The following is a 20,714-nucleotide window of genomic DNA, read 5'->3' as shown; positions in this document are numbered from 1 at the left end:
CGTGCCTGTAATCCCAGCTAATGTTTTGTATTTTTAGTAGAGACGGGGTTTCACCATGTTGACCAGGATGGTCTCGATCTCTTGACCTTGTGATCCACCCGCCTCGGCCTCCCAAAGTGCTGGGATTACAGGCTTGAGCCACCACGCCCGGCCTCTAATGTTTGTATTTTTAGTAGAGACGGGGTTTCACCATGTTGGCCAGGATGGTCTTGATCTCTTCACCTTGTGATCCACCCACCTTGGCCTCCCAAAGTGCTGGGATTACAGGCTTGAGCCACCATGCCCGTCGACAGGTGTTTTTTTTTTGTTTGTTTGTTTTTTTCTATTTTGTTCACTGTTGTGTCCCCAGTACTAAGAACAAAGTCTGACACTAGAAACCATTCAGTAAGTGTTTGTTAAATAGTGCAGTAATGAACAAGCATGTGTTACCTTTCAAGAGACCTTGCCCAATTGAACTTATGCTATCTAAGCAATTTTTTATCTTGATACATAAATTAGCATTATAGAAAGAATCTTTCCCTAAGCTTCACATAATGTTGCAAAATCAGAAGCTAAGGGTGTTGAACACCATGGATTTGGATGGTTGGAACAGCTTCCTTGTTATTAAATGATTGTTCTGCTACTGCACTTCTTGGGTTGTTCCTTCCAAGCCACTGTTCTTTAGTTTTCATTGAAAGGAAAGGCATGGATGGATGGCCATGCCTTCCTTCAACAATTCCTTCTGGCCTCACTGGCCTTTTGAACCTGCCAAACTCTTGTGCAGGACCTTTGCGTGAGTTGTTCCTGTGTCTGGAAGTCTCTTCTGTGATCTTCAGGGGACAGTGCTTTCAACTCTGTGCTTGGCTATCAATTACCAGAGCAGACCCCTGACATGGTAGAGGGGTCTGTGTACACATGCTTATCACTGTCTGATATAATTGCTTAACTATTCATGCATATGGCATTTGTATCTATTACCTCTATTCCCCCGTCTCCCACTAGAATGTTTTCATGAGAGCATGAAATGTTTTTTGTTTACTGTAGTATTCTATAGACAGACTAAATTAGCCAAAGGTTTTTTTTTTTTTTTTTTTTTTTTGGGAACCCTTCATGAATTTGCATGTGATCCTTGCGCAGGGGCAATGCTAATCTTCTCCGTATCGTTCCAAGTTTTAGTATATGTGCTGCCGAAGCCAGCACAGTAGCCGAAGTTTTAACCAAGAAACATTAGATTTACATGCTATGTGCTAAGTACTAGGAATTTGAAGATGTCTATGAGACTATCCTTGAGCCTCTGCTATGAACAGGCATTGTGAGCGTTGCCAGGGATACAACCTTGAAGGAAGTGAGGTGAAGGTGGGGCACTCTAGGTGGTGAAGACAGATAATTAAAAAAAATTCAAATCATTAGATAATTACAGTTTTGATAGTGCTACAAAGGAAGTCCCAGGTATTAGGAGAACATAGCTGGGATCTGGCTTGGATGGTTTTGTTTTAGTAGGTGACTAGAAAGGTAAGAGTGGGCAGGAGAGGGCTCCCCTCACACTGCACCAGGAAAGTCAGGTGACAATCAGGTGATGGTCAGGCAATTGTCACACTGCCTCTTTAAGATAATAATTGTTCACAGCCAGCACCAGGGAAAGGCAGTTTTCCCCACAGATAGAAAAAAACTGAAACTGGTGATCAGCAACTTCCTGACGAAATCTCAGGAGCTTAGCAAGTGGGCTCACACATATGCACTAAGAGGCACAATGGTGGACTTTAACAGGTATATGACCTTCTGCACCCATTCCACAGCGAGAGAGAAGGGTGTCTCAGGTGCGCATGCGTACAACTCCAGCAAACGCACTGCGCATTCTCCCCTCCCAAGTGCTCGCAGGTCATTGTGCATGTGAACAACCCACCCCAAGGGAAGAATCAAGGGAGGAGGGACGGAAGACCCAGAATCATGCCAACATAAAAACCCCTGGTGGCTCACGCCTGTAATCCCAGCACTTGGGGATGCCCAGGTGGGTGGATCATGAGGTCAGGAGTTCAAGACTAGCCTGGCCAACTTGGTGAAAACACGTCTGTACTAAAAATACAAAAATTAGCTGGGAGTGGTGGCAGGTGCCTGTAATCCCAGCTATTCAGGAAGCTGAGGCAGGGAATTGCTTGAACTCAGGAGGTAGTGGTTGCAGTGAGCCAAGATCATGCCACTGCCCTCCAGCCTGGGTGACAGAGCGAGACTCTGTATCAAGAAAGCAAAAACAAAAACCAAAACCAACAAGAAAACAAAAAACAAAACAAAAAAATCCCCCCAAAACCGAAAACCAAAACCAAACCAAACCAAAACAAAAAAACCCAAGTCAAAAGTTCAAACCCTGCACTTGTACTTCAAGTTGCTTGCTTGGGCCTCTTCCAAGTGTACTTTTTGTTCCTTTTGTTCCCGCTATAAAGCTTTTTTTTTTTTTTTTTTAAGACAATGTCTCATTCTGTCACCCAGGCTGGGGTGTAATGGCGTGATCCCAGCTCATTGCACCTTCCACCTCCCAGACTCAAGCAATTCTCCCACCTCAGCCTCCTGAGTAGCCGGGACAACTGGTGCATGCCATGATACCTGGCTAATTTTTGTTTTTGTATATTTTGTAGAGATGAGGTTTCACTATGTTGCCCAGGCTGGTCTCAAACTCCTGAGCTCAGATGATCCACCTGCCTCAACCTCCCAAAATACTAGGATTACAGGCATAAGCCACTGAACCATGCCCCTGCGCTAAAGTTTTTGAGTCAATTTTCACTCATGCTCTAAAACTTTCCTCAGTCTCTTCTTCTGCCTTATGCCCCTCAGTCAAATTTTTTCTTCTGAGAGGACAAGAATTGAGGTTGCTGCAGATCCATACGAATTTGCTGTTTGTAACTTGGATACTCGCCACCCCTAACAGTTTGATGCATTCTAGGTGCCTTATCTAATATTGCTCAGAATATTAGACAGAAAGACAGATGAATTTATTTCGTGCTCTTCAGATGTACGGTATGGGTGCTTTCTTTCTCCATTTCTCTGGAAATGTACAGCCTGTACATTTCCAACCAGAGACACCCACGGACATCTATAGAGCTAAGACAAAGACACAAAGCTCCTAGGTTGATTTTACTTTAAATAAAATTCCGTGAAACAGGGATATGAATTGGATATTCTGAAATAAGTCAAATATTTGGATTAAGAAAAAGAATTGCCCCAAAATAGAAATTAGTAATACCACAAAAGACATGGATTTTTTTTTTTTTTGAGATGGAGTTTCGCTCTTGTTACCCAGGCTGGAGTGCAATGGCGCGATCTCGGCTCACCGCAACCTCCGCCTCCTGGGTTCAGGCAATTCTCCCGCCTCAGACTCCTGAGTAGCTGGGATTACAGGCGTGCGCCACCATGCCCAGCTAATTTTTTGTCTTTTTAGTAGAGACGGGGTTTCACCATGTTGACCAGGATGGTCTCGATCTCTTGACCTCGTGATCCACCCGCCTCGGCCTCCCAAAGTGCTGGGATTACAGGCGTGAGCCACTGCGGCCGGCCCAAGACATGGATTTAATTAAAGTCATTTAAATGCCTGATCCGGATAAAATCATTTTGCTTTTTATGGTTGCAGGCTTCATATGCAATGGTAAAATGCAATTTGAGGAGTTTTTATTTTGAGATGCCATGCTAACTCAATGCCCACAATAATCTCCACGAACCCTTTGATGACACTTTAATCCAAGCCAGCAAAATGGTGAGTGAACTTTATTAGGGACAATACAACATAAAGATAAATTAGTTTAAACTATAAATTTTTCTCTGTCTTACGAATACTTTATTGACCAGACAGCAACTCTTTACTGCCCTCCCCTGATCTGTTGTGGAAATACTGCTTCTGTTGGAGAAAATGAAATTCTTCCATGATAGTACTAAGAAAAGAAAATTTGGACTTTTCATCCCATGGGCAAACTTAAATCGCTTCTTTTCTGGGATGCAATATCATCTATATTTCAAATTGCTGTACATTCACTTCTCCCCAAAAGTAATAAGAAGAAACCGTAGCATTCAAGTGCTGCTATCTTACAGGCCTGGTATCTCCTGAGTGGTGCTAACTTTTCTTCTTTTTCCGGAAATGTTACTCTATCTCATTAAAAAAAGTAGAGGTGGGAATAACTAAATTGAGTCAAGCTCACTCTCTAATATAGTTTTACTTCATGCAAAAGTGACTTTCTATTGAACTTGTGAGTATTTAATTGAATTCCAGTAGCTCAAATACAACTTTATGGGAAATTCGTTGCCCCTGTCTTCCAGCCTGAATGTCAAATTAAAATAGGTGGAGAAGCTGAGAGGGTGTCTTGTTAAAATGGGGCGCTTAGACCATTTACATTCAAGTTTAATATTGATATTTTGATCAATATCAAATATATTGAGGTTTTGATCCTATTGTGATGTCATTAGCTGTTTGGTTGTAGTTTCTGCTGTTATTTTGCTTTCTGGTCATCTGTAGGCTTTGTACTTCAATGTGATTTCTGTTTGTTTTAGAATTACCGAATGTTAGAACTAGAAGTGAATCACAGTTAACAAATCAAGTGCGAGCCCTTTGTGATAGTTAATACCGAGTGTCAACTTGATTGGATTGAAGAATACAAAATATTGATTCCAGTTGTGTCCCTGAGGGTGTTGCCAAAGGAGATTAACATTTGAGTCAATGGGCTGGGAAAGGCAGTCCCACCCTTAATCTGGGTGGGCACAATCTAACCAGCTGCCAGCATGACTAGAATATAAGCAGGCAGAAAAATGTGAAGAGGCTGGCCCAGCCTTCCAGCCCACATCATTCTCCGGTGCTGGATGCTTCCTGCCTTCCAAAATTCTTTAGTTTTGGAACTCCGACTGGCTCTCCTTGCTCCCTAGCCTGCAGACAGCCTATTGTGGGACTTTGTGATTGTGTGAGTTAATGCTTATTAAACTCCTCTTTAGATATATGTATCTATTCCATTAGTTCTGTCCCTCTAGAGAATCTTTACCAATACACACTTGAATTAAAATATGCTGAAACCAAGGTCCAGAGAGTGAAGTGATGTTCAAGGTCAGTAATAACACAGTAAAACAGAGGTTGATTCTGCTACTCCTGATTTTCTTTTCCACGTAGGGCCTTCTTCATGGCCTGAGTTTGGAAAACTCATCTCCTCTGTGTGTAAACACACTGTGCATTTATCAAACCTTTAATATTGTTGTGCTGCCCCCAGGTGACAAAGATTATCCACTACAGCTGCAGAACTTGGCCATACATGCTCCTCCCTCTGTATTCATTCAGTTGACTAATGTTTATCGAGGTCCACACTATGCCAGCCACTCTGTAGACACTGGAGTTTCAGTAGTAAAAAAAAATACAATATCCCTGTCAAACACATTAAATAACATATAAGGCTATGGAGATGATAAATCAGAGAAGGGAGCAGGCATATGTGGCTGGAGAATTGCAACTTTAAATCATGTGTTCCCTAGGTTAGCCTCTCTGGAAGTAAGACATTTGAGAAAAGACTTGAAGGAAGTGAGAGCATAAGCCGTGTTGGTGCTGGGGGAGGCATTGCCTGGGCAGAGGAAATGTGAAGATGCCAAGGATCAAGAGGGCATCTGCTGGTTCTGAGGAACGATAAAGAGGCCATTGTGCTCTAAGCTGAGTTAGATGCGGAACATAGAGATAAGCACAGAGCCATGCAAAGGCAGAGAAAGGAAGGACCAGCGGGGCCTGTGGGCTACAGCAAGAGTTTGGTTTTTCTCTGGATTTGGGGAGCACTGGCCTTTTGCGAGTAGAGGTATGGCAGGAACCTTCAGAAGCGTTTGGAGTCCTCTGACTGCAGCATTGCGAATACACTGGAGTGGGGACCAGCATGGAAGTAGAGAGGCCTAGCATGGGGCCATTGCAATAACTGAGGCAAAGTGACGGCAGTGAGTATGGAGGAGGCGGCTGTGAGGCGAGACCCTGCACCTGTCCTGGAGGTAGAGCCATTAGCCTTTGCTGATGATGCGATGGAGGAGGTGTGGGAAAGAAACAATTAGTTTTGATCCCCAAATGTTCTACCTGGACATGAAAGAATGGAGTGGCCAGTAAATGCATTAAGAAAACGATGAGTCAGAAGCAGATTCTCAGATTCTCAGAAGATGAAGAGCTCAGTTTAGAATGTGTTCATGTTGCCATTTATCTACGTATTGATTACTTACAGCGCTCTTCCTTCCCTTGGGTAGATCTAAATTAGCATCTGGTATAATTTTCCTTCTCTCAGAAGAACTTCCTTTAACATTTCTTTTAGTCCACATCTGCTGGTGACTAATCCCCTCAGCATTTTCTGAAAACATCTTCATTTTACTTTCAGTTTTGAAAGATATTTTCACTGGAGATGGAATTCTGGGTCAGCAGTTCCTGCCTCCCTCCTACCCCTACCCCAGTCAATAAGTTTGGTTGCTTCAGTGTCATCTGACTTTTACAGTTTCTGACAAGAATTCTGTTGTCTTACTGATCTTTGTCCTCTGACTCTATTATACTTTTTTTTCCTGGTCGATCTTAAACTTTTCACGTCGTCATGTGTTTTCAGCAATTTGATTCTAGTGCGCCTTCTAGGACTTACACTTGGTGCCCTGTGTGTAAGTCCTAATAAACTCATCTGGCTGTCAAGCTGCACTTGTCCCAGTCATTCTCTGGTCTCTCGGCACCTTCCTAGTTTTTGCGGGGAGAATGTTATAGTCCTAAGTTTTTCTCATAACGGTAGTTTAATTTGATATGCTGGAGGGTATTACCAAAACACAAAGGAAATCTTTTCTCTCTGCTTTACATTTTGTAGAGCTTATCACTGGAACCCAGTATTTTCTTTCTTTAAAAATTATGTTCATATATATGTATAAATTATGCACATACATATTTGTAATTTATGTACATTATATATGTATATGTAATTTATGTACATTATATATGCATCTCTTTCTCTCTCTCTCTCTCTCTCTCTCTTTCTGTCTCTCTCTCTCTCTATATATATATATATACGTATATATATATATTGCCTGTGACAAAGCTTCAGAAGGTCCTGAGAACATGTGCCCGTGGTGTGGTTTTTTTTATCTTTCTTTTGTTTGGGATTCCTAAAGTTCCTGGGATATGTGGGCTTATGTTTTCATCAAGTTAAGAATATTTTTGATAATTCTTTTTAAAGGGTTTTTTTTTTCTGTCACTTCCCTTTACTGAGTCTTCAACTACATGCTGTTAGACGGTTTGACAGTGTCAAGCAATATTATTGATAAGGTCATGATGTTTTGTTCATTTTCTAAAAATGTCTTTTTTTCTCTGTGCTTTATTTTGGATATTTTCTATTGCTTTAAGTTTACTTTAATATTTTCAAGTTCACTGATTTCACTTTAGTAGGGTTTAATCTGTTGTTAATCTTTTTCGTTATATTTTTAATTTCTGATATTATACTTTTATCTCTACAAACTATATGTAATTTTAAAAATAATATATCTACCACTTCTTCCCTCATAATGTTAATATTTTCTTTCACTTCCCTAAGTGTATGGAGTATAATTATAATAGAATTTGAAATTTTCTGTCTGCTAATTTCATCATCTCTGTAAATCTAGTTCTGTTGCTATTGAGTGACTTTCCTTCTGGTTATGAGTCCTATATCTTGGGTCTTTGATGTCTGTTATTATTATTATTTTAAAAATTATTATTATTACTTTTGAGATGGAGTCTCACTCTGCCACCCAGGCTGGAGTGCAATGGCACTATCTTGGCTCACAGCAACTTCTGCCTCCCGGGTTCAAGGCATTCTTCTGCCTCAGGCTCTCAAGTAGCTTGGACTACAGGCATGTACCACCACACCTGGCTAATTTTTGTATTTTTAGTAGAGACAGGGTTTCACCATGTTGGCCAGGCTGGTCTCAAACTCCTGACCTCTAGTGATATGACTGCCTTGGCTTTCCGAAGTGCTGGGATTACAGGCATGAGCCATCTTGTCTGGCTTGATGTCTGTTGTTTTATTTGAAGACAGATATTATACATTTTGTGTTGTCAGGGGGTGAATCCAGGGCACCTTTTGGTTCAAACTTAACTTATCCCCAATACCAAGGGGACACTCTTCTGAGCATTTTACCCAATGCTCTACGTATTACAAGGCCTTTCTCCTTTGGCTGGTGGGAACATTGAGTATTTTCCACCCTGTGTGAGTGTTTAGAATTTTTCTGCCTGCTGCTTTTTAAAGGGGTTTCCTCCAGACTCAGATAGCTTTCTGCCACCTGTGTTCGCATCAGTACTCAGACAATGACTCAAGGTGCTCTTCTGCAGTTCTTGAATCCTCCCTGTGTCACAAATTCTAGCTGCTTTGGCCTTTCTCAAATGAGATCTTTTCTTTTCTACTCAGTGAGATACTTTGGCTCTGGGTTTCTTCTGTCTCCTCTATAGCCTGGAAACTGTCCAAGCAGTAAGCTGATAGTAAGCATAGGGCTCATTTTACTCATTTTTTTCTTCTCCTGGGGAATCACTGTGCATACTACCAATGTCCAATGGCTGAAAATTATTGTTTCATATATGCTGTCTGATTCACTAGTTGTATAAGGCTAGGATTCTGCTGCTGGTGATTAAATCCAATTTCTGTTATTCCAAATTAGTAGGAAGCAGAAATTCTTAGGGCATTTTAATTTTGGGATACGTCTGTTGAACATGTAAGTACTCATGTCATGTAGGAATTTAGATACACGTGTTTGAAGATCAGGAAAGAGATCGAGATTAGAGATACACATTTGTTATGTGTATTACATTTAATCACATTTTGCCTTGGAAAATTTCTTCCCAATGCTTCCAACCCTTTGGTCAAAACTAAATTATTACAAGTTATATTTTATCAGGTGTCAATAAGGAGATGACAGGCCAGGCGTGGTGGCTCACACCTGTAATCCAAGCACTTTGGAGGCCAAGGCGGGCGGATCACCTGAGGTTGGGAGTTCAAGGCCAGCCTGATCAACATGCTGAAACCCCGTCTTAAAAAAAAAAAAAAAAGGAGATGATAGACTAAATAAACTAAAATAATAGTGTCATTGAATCACTCTTTCTGAGTACGTATGTATTTGTTAATAAGGCCTACCCAGAGTCAATATTTTTGCCAACTAAACTTAGATAAATTTAACCAGAATCGCCACTTCTTTTCTATTAATAGCAGCTTCCTGAAGTGCTATGTACAGAAGAAATCTGAGGTCATGCCCAGGTTCAGAGGGAAAGAGTGGCGTGGCTGATTACTTATTTCTGTTGTGGAAGTAGGGAGGAGAACAGAGATGACTGTACCATGTGTTATGCTGCCTGTTTTGGCATAAAACAATAAATTGATATATTTGAGACAAGCGATATACAAACAGCATAATATAGACTATCAATTGTCTTTTTTATTGAGAAAAATATTAGCTATTTATTCAGAACATAAGCATTCCCAGCCCCAAATTAGTTAATAACACAAATTCATGTTGCATTTTCTCTAGTACTACAATGTGGTTGGAAAATACAACATCTCCATATGCAAATCATAGGTAGTTGTAGTGGGACAGGTCCCCCGCGAGGTTACCTAAGGGTGTACGTCAGCCATCCGAACCCTGAAGGCTCGGCGCTGAGCCAAGGCCATGGTGCCTACCCCAGGTGTTCCTGAGAACACAAACATCCTGGAGAATATCTGAGAACATACCAAGAAAAACAGTCTCATTGCTCAAACACAGTCGACAAAGAGCCAAAAAATTAGCTTAAAAGCATCCCACCATCCAGGAGTGCCCCATATGTAAGTAAAAATAAACTTATCTACTCATCAATCAGGACTTCTCTGAGCCATTCTTTGGTCTCTCTGCACCTTCCAGTTTTCTTTTTGAGAAAAGCAAGGGGGTAATCTGCCTCCATGATCCAGTTATCTCCCACCAGGCTCCTTCTCCAATGGAGTTACAAAATGAGATTTGGGCGGGGACGCAAATTCAAACCATACTGAATATCTAAGCTTATTTCTGAGACCTTGCCTTGTAGCCAAATGATACTCTGGGGTTACAAAACACCCCAGACAAGTCTTGAAAGACCTCAGCCACATTAGATAGACGAATTGTTGGTGATCAATACCCTTCAAACAGGTAAATTTTATCCAGATAACAGGGTCATGATAGTTAATTTTATGTGTCAACTCAACTGGGTTAAGGGTGCCCAGATAGCTGGTAAAACATTATTTTTAGGTTTTTATAGCGGTGTTTGTGGGGGTGTTTCTGGAAGACATTAGTATTTGAATCAGTGGATTGAGTAAAGAAGATCCTCTCTACTAATGTGGGCAGGCATCATTCAATCCAAGATAGAACAGAAAAGTGGAGGAAGGGCAAATTCTCTCTTTCCCATTGAACTGGGTCACCCATCTTTTCCTGCTCTTGGATGGCAGAGTTCTTGGACTGTGGGACTTACACCATCACCCCCATCTCTGCTTCCCTTTTTTTCAGACTGGGAATTCTGCCACTCACTTTCCTGGTGTTATTAGTTAGGCTTCTCCCAAGGGACAGAATCAATAGGATATATGTATATATAAAAGGAAGTTTATTAGAAAGATTTGGGTCACATATATACATGGTGAAGTCCCATGTTAGGCTGCCTGCAAGCTGGGGAAAGAGAGAAGCCGGTAGAGGCTCAGTCTAAGTCTGAAAGCCTCAAAACCAAGGAAGCTGACAATGTAGCCTTCAGCGTGGCCAAAGGCCCAAGAGTCCCCAGGAAGCTGCTGGTGCAAGTTTCAGAGTCCAAAGACCAAAGAACCTGCAGCCTGATCTCTAAGGACAGGGGGAGTGAAAACAAGCATCTGGCACAGAAAGAACAAAGAAAGCCAGAAGACTTGGTAGGCAAACTTATCCCACCTTCTTCTACCTGCTTTGTTCTAGCAGTTCTGGCTGCCAGTTGAATGGTGTGCACCCACACTGAGAGCAGGTCTTCCTCTCCCAGTCCACAGACTCAAATGTCAGTCTCCTCTGACAACACCCTCACAAACACACCCAGGAACAATACTTAACCAGCCATCTAGGCATCCCTCAATCCAATCAAGGTGACGCCTAATATTAACAATCACTGCAGGGTCTCCAGTTACGGGTGTCAGATGTGGGACTTCTGGACCTTCATAATTGCTGAGTCAATTCTCATAACATATTTCCTCTAATATAGAATTTATATCCATCCTATTGGTTCTGTCTTTCTGGAGATTCCTGACTAATACAACATGAAGTGGAGTTTTCATCTTTCCACACAGGTTACCCATCATGATTCCTCTTCAGTTGACTCAAGCAGAGTTAGTTTCACCTGGGAATTACGTCTGCGGTTCTCATTTAATTCAGTTGGACAAGCATTTAACAAGAGCTTACTCTGTTGCAGGATTTCTCAACTTGGCACTCTTGACATTTTGCCTTGACATTTTGCTGTCTAATTCTATGCTGTACTGTGCCATCCTGTGCATTGTAGGGTGTTTAGCAACATCCCTGGCTTTCTCTCACTAGATACCAGGGGTACGCTCAACCCCCCTCTGTCTTGATAATGTCTCCAGACATCGACAAATGTCCCAAGAGTAAAATCACTGTACTTGAGAAGCACTGCCCTCCACCCTCGGCTCAGTAAATAAACCATTCTTGAATTATCATATTTTAAGTATGAAATCTGTATCCTGTTGGAATTAGTGACTGATATGCAGTGTGTGCAAAGCTAAATGAATGTGAAATTCATCTTGAGGTGCACAAGGAGAAATAATATGTTTGGTTTTAGACTATTTGGTTATCTTATACAGTAATTAAAAAATAACTTTGGCTAGTAGAAAGAGTGAAGTGATAGCTCTAGAACTAGGTAGAATGCTTAGACAGGTGATGATGAGGCCTAAGTCAAGGCTTCCCTACTGAATGAATGGAAAATAGCTGTACAGGGATATGGACCCCTCCTCAGTCCTTGGGATGATTGAAGGAGAACCCAGTCTTGTTTCTAGGAACATACAATTAGATCTTTTTGGCCAGGTGCAGTGGTGTACACCTGCAATCCTAGCACTTTGGGGGGTTGAGGCAGGTGGATCCCCTGAGGTTAGAAGTTCGAGAGCAGCCTGGCCAACATGGAGAAACCCCGTCTCTACTAAAAATACAAAAATTAGCCATGTGTGGTGGCAGGCACCTGTAATCCCAGTTACTTGGGAGGCTGAGGCAGGAGAATTGCTTGAGCCCAGGAGGCAGAAGTTGCATTAAGCCCAGATAGTGCCCCTGCACTCCAGCCTGGGTGACAGAGCGAGACTCTGTCTTGAAAAAAAGAATAGATGTTTTTACCCCTATAGCCTATACTTATAAAATATAATTAGTTTCTTTTTTTTTTTTTTGAGACAGAGTCTCACTCTTGTTACCCAGGCTGGAGTGCAATGGCACGATCTCGGCTCACCGCAAGCTCCGCCTCCTGGGTTCAGGCAATTCTCCTGCCTCAGCCTCCTGAGTAGCTGGGATTACAGGCATGTGCCACCATGCCCAGCTAATTTTTTGTATTTTTAGTAGAGACGGGGTTTCACCATGTTGACCAGGATGGTCTCGATCTCTTGACCTCGTGATCCACCCGCCTCGGCCTCCCAAAGTGCTGGGATTACAGGCTTGAGCCACCGCGCCCGGCCAAAATATAATTAGTTTCTAATGTGAAAATACTTTCACTTTTATGTGGAAAATGTGAAAACCCTGGCCTAAACTAATTCATGGGCAATGAGGGCAGTAAAGAGAAATTATATTTCAAAGATGCTGGTAAGGCAAACTTGATTAGACTTTGGTGGTTGATTAACATGAGGGTGAGAGTTAGTGAGAAATAAAGGATGACCCAGGTATTTGGTTAGGTGCCTAGATAGATAAAGTGGTGGTTTTGCCAACTAAGATTGGGAACAGAAGGAAGGGAAAAGCACGTTTTGGAGCCAGTGGTTCTCAAAGTGCAATTCCAGGACTAGCATAATCAGCATCACCTGGGGATTTGTTGGACATGCAATTCTCAGACTCTCGCCTAGTCTACTCTGGGGGTGGGGCCCAGTGATCTTTTTAAAGAACCTCTCCATGTAATTCAGATCTATGTCAGAATTTTACAGCTTCTGTTTGGAAGTAAGGTAATACTTTCCACCTGAGGCTTGTTGAGTGTTCCAGCGGGACATTCAGTGAAGTTCCAGTGGCCATCTACCATTAGCTTCCTTGTGCTCAGTCTTATGGGTTTTTGTTGTTATTGTTTTGTTTGCTTGTTTTATTTATTTATTTATTTTAGTGAAAGAAGAGAAGTCAAGCTCCTTTTTACCCCTTTGTACCTTGAGGACAAACAGAATCACAGAGTTCTTTTTTTCTGGAGACCCCTGACTAGTACAAGGGCCCAACATGAGGTGGAGCTTCCATCTTTCCATACAGGTTACCCATCATGATTCCTCTTTTGAATCATGAAAAAGACACACAAAAATGACACACACAAAACTTGGATAGCCTGGTGTGGTGGCTCCCACCTGTAATCTCAGCACTTTGGGAGGCCAAGGCTGGCGAATCACCTGAGGTCAGGAGTTCAAGACCAGCCTGGCCAACATGGTGAAACCCTGTCTCTACTAAAAATATAAAGAGTTTTTTTTTTTTTTTTTTTTTTTTTTTTTTGGGACGGAGTTTCGCTCTTGTTACCCAGGCTGGAGTGCAATGGCGCGATCTCGGCTCACCGCAACTTACGCCTCCTGGGTTCAGGCAATTCCCCTGTCTCAGCCTCCTGAGTAGCTGGGATTACAGGCACGTGCCACCATGCCCAGCAAAAGAGTTTTATTTTTATATGCGTGGTGGCAGGCACCTGTAACCCCAGCTATTCAGGAGGCTGAGGCAGGTGAATCACCTGAACACAGAGGGCAGAGGTTGCAGTGAGCCGAGATCATGCCATTGCACTTCACCCTGGGCGACAGAGTGAGACTTCTTCTCAAAAAAAAAGAATTAAAACTTGGATAAATGATGGTTACGGTGTTATTTCAATCCGAAGTCTACTTTTTTTCTGAGTTCTGGAATTCTATGAACTGTCAGGAGGATTTAGGTTCATCTCTTTCTATTTTCCTTTCTGTGCCATATTCTTAATTATTAAATGGCTTGGGTACTCAGTGCATAATTCTCAAGTGGAAGCATAGAAGTGCATGTACATTGGGAGGCACGTTGATGCCATCTGGGCTCATCACTAGGTGTCAGGACCAATGAAAGTGAAAAGGTGAGAAAGAAGAAGTAGTGAGCAAACCTGCTGCCTCCTCTTCCTCCCACCCATTTGTTTTCTATATCAGGGGTCAGCGGTGGCCCATGGACCAAGTCTGATCTATGACGAGTTTTTGTAAACAAAATTTTATTGGAACATCACCACACCCATTTGTTAACATATTGTCTATGACTGCTTTTGCACTACACAGCAGGGTTTGGTTGTGACAGAGAATGTATGAAATGTAACATCTAAAACTTTTCTTCTCTAGCCTTTTAGAGAAAAAGTTTACTGACCTCTCCTTGAGACCAGTGGTTCTCAAAGTTCAGCATGCATCAGAATCCCTGGGGTGGGGAGAAGGGTTTGAAATACAGGTCACAAGGCTTCCCCTCCAGTGTTTCTGATTCAGTAGGTCTTGGGTGCAGCCTGGGAATTTACATTTCTAACAAGCTCCCAGGTGAGGCTAATATTGCTGGTCTGGGGGCAACACTTTGAGAATGTGTTAGTCCACTCTTGCATCTCTCTAAAGAAATACCAGAGACTGGGTGATTTATAATGAAAAGAGGCTTAATTGGCTCATGGTTCTGCAGACTGTACAGGAAACATTAGGCTGGCATCAGCTTGGCCTCTGGAGATGCTTCAGGAAACTTACAATCGTGGTGGAAGGTGACGGGGGAGCAGGCATTTCACATGGCCACAGCGGGAGCAAAGTGATGTGGGGGGGTGTGCCACACACTTTTAAACAACCAGCTCTTGTTAGAACTCACTTACTATCATGAGGACAGGACCAAGGGAATGGTGCTAAACCACTCAAGAAATCCACCCTCATGATCCAGACAGCTCCCACCAGGCCCCACCTCCAATATTAGTGATTACGGTTTAATATAAGGCTTTGGTGGGGACACAAATCCAAACTCTATCAGAAGATGACTGCTTTTAACAGTGTCTTTATATGCTCAGAACTCATCCTTGCCTAGATCTACGAAAAAGCTGCTTAAACAAGCTCAATCAGGCTGTGCCGCTGCCTCAGCCTTGGCTGTCACTCTTATGGAACTCCGTTTTCATCCTACTGGTTCCCTCTCTGTTAGTCCTCTCTGCCCACGTCTTTAAAATAAGCTATTTGCTTAAATTAAAAAAAAAAAAAAAAGCCCACCTTTCTCTTTATTTTCCTGAGGTACAATATATTAGAATGTTGACATCCAGGTCATTTTAAGAATTAGCAACTATTCTCATTGATTATTACTTATGACAATTTTTTTCTGTTTATCCATATGTATTTACCCTGCTCCTATCCCAAATCAAATAAATAATTTGAAGCCACAATTTTTGTTTTTCTTATTTGAGAGAAAGCTTTTACAGTGAGGAAAACTGTATATTTTTCACAAATTGGAGGAATTTGTGAATTTCTCCAATGAATACAGTATCAGCTTGAAGTAGGATTAAGGAAGAAGTTGAGATAGGCTCAAATAGACGTGTTGACTACTTTCTCCATTTTAACGAGCTAGGCTTTTACAAGGTTGTTTCATTATTTTGTTAGAAGTGCTGTGACTTAACCACCACAGCACCGGACAGGGCCGTATGTGAATACAGGTGAGAGCGCATTCAATAATAAAAGCTTTTGTAATATTCAGGACTTTTCATATGCTTGCTTCCTTCCCTTCCTACAGAAAATATAAAAGTGACTGTCTCTGGTTTTACCATGTAATAAAAGTTTGATATAATTTAATTTTGAACTATCAGTTCATACGAAGTAGAACTATATTTATTAGCTGACCAGCTATGAGTAAAGTACAATATCTACCCAAGAGCTTAATAAATTCATGCAATAACGTTTCTTTTCGACTTCTTCTCTCTCTCTCTTTTTTAAATAAAAAGATGGGGTTTTACCATGTTGGTCAGGCTGGTCTTGAACTCCCAACCTCAGGTGATCCACCTGCTTTGGCCTCCAAAGTGCTTGGATTACAGGCGTGAGCCACCATGCCGGGCCTCCCCTTCTTCTCATACTGTATTTATCAGAGTCTATGGCTCAGGAAAAAAACTACCAAGGAATAATTAAGGTTTATAAGTCAGTTTGTTTCTCCCCATTTCTGCCCTGAAAAAGAAAAAAAATTGGTAGTAGGAAAATCAAAGTCTGATAAACTTATCACCCAACTTTTAAAAAACATAAAAATTGGCTGGTCCGAGTGCAGTGGTGTTTACAACTAACTGATCACAACCAGTTACAGATTTCTTTGTTCCTTCTCCATTCCCACTGCTTCACTTGACTAACCTAAAAAAAAAAAAAAAAAAAAAAAAAAAAACAAAGAAAATCCCATAAAAATTGATGAACTGTTTGGATGAAGAGCCAGGAAAACAGTGACCCAATCTATATTTCGCTCAGCCAGAATGAAGTATTAGCAGCCACTCTTTACATATGAAATGTACTAGTACTGGTTCTATCCATTTATCATAGATTTTATGCCTCAAATATATTCATAATGTATTACAGTGCTGAAGTTCATTTCTCACACATTTATATAAACAATATTTCCCTCCCCAGAAGATTTGAATGTGGTTAAAGGCAAAGTTGTATTTCTTTTTGATAATAATAAGATAATAAAGTGTTGCCCACAAAAGAAGTTCAGTGTGAATTTATAGCTGGAGCCAGGCTGTATTTCATGCCACAGTAATGACACTCTTCCTCACCTGACAGTGGCTTCTTTCCTTTCACCTGACAGTGACAGAGTAATATCATTACTCTTCTGGTTTAGGACTTTGTGATAAAAAGTCATCTTTTAAAAACTGGCACTTTCAGATCTTGATAATTCAAGATGATGGGCTTTCAGAAAAACACATTTCCTGAAGAATACCTTTAGGAAACCAAGTGTTTCTTATTACTGTGTCTTTGATTTAATACCAGGTGGTAATAATATGACTATTACAAAATGGCAGAGTTGTTTCTACTTAAGAATACATTAGCAAAACTATCCCGTGATATTAGAGGGAAGGATGGTTATACCAGTTATATCTGGAGAGGACATTACTTACTGGAAAAGAGCATGAAGCATCTTTCGAGGTGTTGTAACAAGGCATTCTGTTTCTCCATCTCAGTGCTCGTTTCACAAGTGTGCTCATTTTGTGTAAATATATTGACTTAGGATTTGGGTCCTTGATATGTTAAGCTTCGGTAAAAATGTCTATTAAATAAGAAAAGGCACAATCTATTAGGGTGACTTGGAAAACCAGCTTTCTCTTTTTCTGAAGTTGGAATTGTCATCTATATATAAAGACCAATTACTTTTTACTTCGGAAAATCTGCTTGTTTTTCTTTTTGTATTTTACAACCAACATGATGTATGGTGCCTAGGCATCCCCTGCTTCTAGTTATTGTCTTTGGGATACTCCCCCTCGCTGCTGACACTGCTTCTTTTGTGACATACACATTTAGGACAGCTCTCCATGATAACATGGCAAGAGGTTTTATTTTTTGTTTTATTTTACATAATTTATTATCATTGGAAGGCTCTCAGCAATGACCCTGGAAAGATGCTGATGGTATCTATTCTTCCAGTTTACTTCTACAACTTGAAATAACATTTTAGGGACAAAATTATATATATATATATGCATGTGTGTATATATTTTCATTTCATAAAAATGGATATGTATACATACACGTTGAACATCCCTACTCCAAAAATTCAAAATCCCAAATTCTCCAAAATCCAAAACTTTTTGGTTACTGTCATGACACCACAAGTGGAAAATTCCACACTTGACCTCATGTGATGGGTCACAGTCAAAAGGCAGTCAAAACTTTCTTTCATGTAATTGAAACATAAAGGAATTTTGTGTTTAGAGAAAATCTTAAATCTGAAAAACTGGTCCTAAGCATTTTGGTTAAGGGATGGTCTACTTGTAAGTAACTTCTGCAGTGAGCTCCCATCAGCTGAACAGCAGCTGATAAACTCTTTCACACAGAAATGCTAATAGATAACACTTTTTAACCTTCCCAGACCTATATGCTTTATTGTGGAATGAAAACATTACACATACACACATAATATATATGCATATACATACATATAATATAAAACATATATATTATATATAATATATTATAAATATGATATAATAATATATATAATTATATTGTATTAACATATATATAAATAGATGTATTTAATATATAAATATATAACATTATATGTTACATAAATGTATATTATGTAATGTAATACAGCAGGTTCTGTTTTTTTCTTTAAAAAATTTTTTTTGAGGCCGGGCGCGGTGGCTCAAGCCTGTAATCCCAGCACTTTGGGAGGCCGAGGCGGGTGGATCACGAGGTCAAGAGATCGAGACCATCCTGGTCAACATGGTGAAACCCCGTCTCTACTAAAAATACAAAAAATTAGCTGGGCATGGTGGCACGTGCCTGTAATCCCAGCTACTCAGGAGGCTGAGGCAGGAGAATTGCCTGAACCCAGGAGGCGGAGGTTGCGGTGAGCCGAGATTGCGCCATTGCACTCCAGCCTGGGTAACATGAGTGAAATTCCGTCTCAAAAAAAAAAATAAATAAAAAAAAAATTTTTTTTTCTTTTTTTTTTTTTTTTAAAGACAGGGTTTCACTGTATTGGTCAGGCTGGTCTTGAACTCCTGACCTCAGGTGATCCACCTGCCTCAGCCTCCCAAACTGCTGAGATTATAGACATGAGCCACCATGCCGGCAGCAGGTTTATAAGCTCTTATCCAAAATGCTTGGGACAGGAAGTGCTTGCGATTTAAGGTTATTTTAGATTTTGGAATATTTACATACATGTAATGAGATATTTTAGGAATAAGACCCAAGTCTAAACATGAAATTCACTTATGTTTCATATACATCTTATACACATAGCTTGAAGGTTATTTTGTATAATATTTTAATTTTGTGCATGAAACAAAGTTTTGACTGCATTTTGACTGCAACCTATCTTGTGAAGTCAAGTGTGGAAGTGGATTTTCCACTTGTGATATCATGTCAGAGCTCAACAAGTTTTAGATTTTGGACCATTTTGAATTTGGGTTTTCTGATTATGGATGCTCAACCTTGATATATTTATTTTTTTTAATTTTTTTTCCATTTATTTTATTGTATTTTAGGTTTTGGGGTACATGTGAAGAACATGCAAGATGTTGCATAGGTACACAATGGCAGTGTGATTTGCTGCCTTCCTCCCCATCATCTACATCTGGCATCTCTCCCCTTGCTATCTCTCCCCAACTCCCCACCCCCACTGTCCCTCCCCTATGTCCCCCCAACAGACCCCAGTGTGTAGTGCTCCCCTCCCTGTGTCCATGTGTTCTCATTGTTCAACACCCGCCTATGAGTGAGAACATGTGGTGTTTGATTTTCTGTTCTTGTGTCAGTTTGCTGAGAATGATGGTTTCCAGGTTCATCCATGTCCCTACGAAGGACACAAACTCATCGTTTTTGATGGCTGCATAATATTCCATGGTGTATATGTGCCACATTTTCCCTGTCCAATCTATCATCGATGGGCATTTGGGTTGGTTCCAGGTCTTTGCTATTGTAAACAGTGCTGCAATGAACATTCGTGTGCACTTGTCCTTATAGTAGAACGATTTATAATCCTTTGGATATATACCCAGTAATGGGATTGCTGGGTCAAATGGAATTTCTATTTCTATTCCTTGAGGAATTGCCACACTGTCTTCCACAATGTCAACCTTGATATTATGTTGTTTGGACCAGAGATAGGAAGCTTGGGGAGAAAAGGGTTCATTTATTATTTGGATGGGGGACATGCTTTCCATTCTAACTAAGCACCACAGAACCACCTGCCCATATTTGGCATCCCTTTGCCAGGAGTTTCCTTCAGACACAGGGAAGGGAAATGGTGTAGTGGTGAGGAAGCACCCTGGACTTGGCTCTTGCACATGCTCTGTCAGGACTCATGTATGAGTGGCATTAACACACTTTGTTTCAACATGCACAATTGGCTACTTTAGATGCCCTGGCCTGCTGAATAGACAAATAAGGAAACAGTTCAAGCCAGCAAGTTAATAAAAGCGTCTGATAGTAAATTACATCTACTTCTCTAGATGAGATTTCTACAGATGAGTGTATCTGTTTGCATTAAAGGCACTTATGCATGCATTCATTTCATTATTCGCACAATGCTAAGAGAAATATTTCCACAATTTTCAATATATAAATCAAGTATCCAAGGTTTACATAGAAAAACATTATGTTGGCCAGGTGTGGTGGCTCATGCCTGTAATCCCAGCACTCTGGGAGGCCAACGCGGGTGGACCACGAGGTCAAAAGATCGAGACCATCCTGGCCAAAACAGTGAAATCCCATTTCTAAAAAAACAAAACAAATCAACAACAAAAATGCATTATGTTAGCATAATGTTTTTGTATGTATACATTATGCAGGACTGAAAATTTTAAGTGTCATAATTAAGAGTTCAGGATAGGTCCTCGCGTCTCTTCTATAATCCCTATCTTAAAAATTCTTGAGTAA

At 40.8% G+C, this 20,714-nt stretch overlaps 1 non-coding gene across 1 annotated transcript; it reads right to left on the bottom strand.

Annotated features, from left to right (window-relative positions):
* Window positions 1-1,071: 1,071 nt before the first annotated feature.
* Window positions 1,072-1,179, bottom strand: LOC116549804. The gene has a single exon (XR_004268084.1). It is a non-coding gene; the product is annotated as a U6 spliceosomal RNA (small nuclear RNA).
* Window positions 1,180-20,714: the final 19,535 nt, after the last annotated feature.

Source organism: Sapajus apella, unplaced genomic scaffold, assembly GCF_009761245.1.
Source record: "Sapajus apella isolate SASKATOON/1434 unplaced genomic scaffold, GSC_monkey_1.0 scaffold6, whole genome shotgun sequence".
Classification (NCBI taxonomy): domain Eukaryota; kingdom Metazoa; phylum Chordata; class Mammalia; order Primates; family Cebidae; genus Sapajus; species Sapajus apella.
This window is presented reverse-complemented; position numbering and strand designations above follow the sequence as displayed.